A 2242-nucleotide genomic window follows, 5' to 3' on the forward strand; every position below is an offset into this window, starting at 1 on the left:
TTTATCCCCAGTGCCTAGAATAGTGCCTAGTTCTCAAAATATATTTGAGGAATAAATGAACTACCTAGAAGATTCGGTTTTCAATAAATGCAGTTAACACTGTTACTATTTGAGGGTAGTTGTCCAGGTTCTTTACATTTTGAACAAAGAATTGGACATGCACAAGCAAGGCAGCCAAAGCAGTGATTTATTTTAAATAGGAGTACACTCCACAAGGTCGCACTGGGCTTGAGCCAGACGCTCAGGGGTGCTGGTTACACAACTTTCTGTGGCTTATATACCCTCTAGAGGTTTCCCATTGGTTCACTCTAGTGGCCTGTGACCCATCTCATTGGTTGAAGAGTAGGCCTGTGTCTAGTCTAATTGGTTGTGGAAAGGGACCAATCAGAGGTACTTTCATTTTCTAACTGCCAGGCAGCAACTGCCACACAGCAAAAGGAGAAGTTTGTTTAAAGGTGAGCGGCCTCTGATATCCAGTCAGCACTAGTCAGCCTTAGGTTCCCTGCCTCCAGACCCTGTTCTCCTGCGTCATTTCCCCCCTGAGAGAAGTGATCCCCATAAATCTTTATGAGAGGCAGAGTGACTGATGGTCTTTCTTGTATAACTGCTTCATGCTGAGTTGGGTTGGAGTCTCTATCTATTGGGGATCATGGAACTCTTTCCATGCTCTGTCTAGTAGAAACAGGGTAGTTTCTTGATGGCCACGGGTGCTACCTTCATTTGGAACTTGCTGGAAGCCCTGTTGACTGGTCATCTGAAGCTGATTGTCTTTAGGCCAGAGGCAATGAATTTGGTTAAAAGATTTAATGGGAACTTCAAAGGTTGAATACCTATGCTGTCAGGAATGAATTAAAACATTCTGCTTAATTACTACAACGGAAATGATTCCAACCATTTGAAAAAAAAGAGTTAAACTGCAAAATGTATGTATGCATATAGATAGATGATTGATACATAGATCGAAAGAAAGATAGATAGAAAGAAAGAAAGAAACATGGTTATCATTATCCAGCCTATAGTAACTATATAACAAAAACACCAAGGAAAGTTTGTAGATAATATATTTTGGCTGTCTTCTAAACAGGTACTTCAGGTCGTCCACAGGATCACAGGTGTAGTGGCTGATGGGAACTTGAGGTTCTAGGTCCAGGGCTTCAGGTATCACAGACTTAATTCTTGATAGATGTATCCAACTATCTAATCCTAGTACCTTGGCTACAGAAGGCGTGGCCAGTACCACTGAAAACAGTCCCTTCCATTTGGGTTACAGTTATTGAACAGATGATCCCTCTGTCCATGTTTTAACAAGTGCTTTATCTCCTGGCCTGATTTTGGATTGTTGGTTAGTTCCTGGTATGGGAAGCCTTTGAGTTGCAAATTTTTGTAAAGCCTGCTGAAATTGTCCTAGGTTAACTAGGTATTTTACTAAACTGGCTGTTTCTGGACTGGTTAATTAAGTAATTAATTTCATTAATTAGATCATTACTTAAGAATGGTCTTCTGTGTAACATTTCATATGGGCTTATATTAATTTTTTCTCTAGGGGTATTACAAATCCTTAAAAGAGCTATGGGCGGTGAGCTGATCCAAGTTTCTAATGTTTCCTTATATAGCTTAATGCTCATTTTAGAGTTTGGTTAGCACTTTCTACTTTCCCAGAGGATTGAGGCCTCCATGCTGAATGTAAATAGTATCCGATTCCAAGAGCTTTTAGCAACCCCTTGAGTTATTTGGGAGATAAATGATGGACCTTTGTCACTTTGGAGACTCTGAGGTAACCCAAACCAGGGGATTATTTCTTTTAAGAGAAACGTATAACCTCGTTAGCCTTCTCTGTTCTGGTAGGGTAAGCTTTGACCCAGCCAGTAAAGGTATATATCTATTAACACTGACAAAAACTTGAATCCTCTGCAAGCTGGCATATGGATGAAGTCTAATTGCCAGTCTTTCCCTGGGTAAGTTCCTCTCCTCTGGACCGGTTCTATTAGAGGAGGCATTTTGCTTCCTGGTTTGTTAAGTGCACACAGTGAACAGGCTTGAAAGACCTGCTTAACCACCAAAGCTAAGTTAGGCCCAGTGAAGAACATGGTCAGGTTGGCATCTCTCACCATATAGAAAGAGTCATCCAGAGGTTTTATAATCCTCCATTGGGGTTGTTTGAGGGAGATGTATTTTCGTTCCCATATACCACCAGGATCCTTGTTTTTGTCCCCCTCGCCCCTTTATTAACTGTTCTTCCTGT

This window comes from Mandrillus leucophaeus, unplaced genomic scaffold, assembly GCF_000951045.1.
Source record: "Mandrillus leucophaeus isolate KB7577 unplaced genomic scaffold, Mleu.le_1.0 Scaffold75, whole genome shotgun sequence".
Taxonomy (NCBI): Eukaryota; Metazoa; Chordata; class Mammalia; order Primates; family Cercopithecidae; genus Mandrillus; species Mandrillus leucophaeus.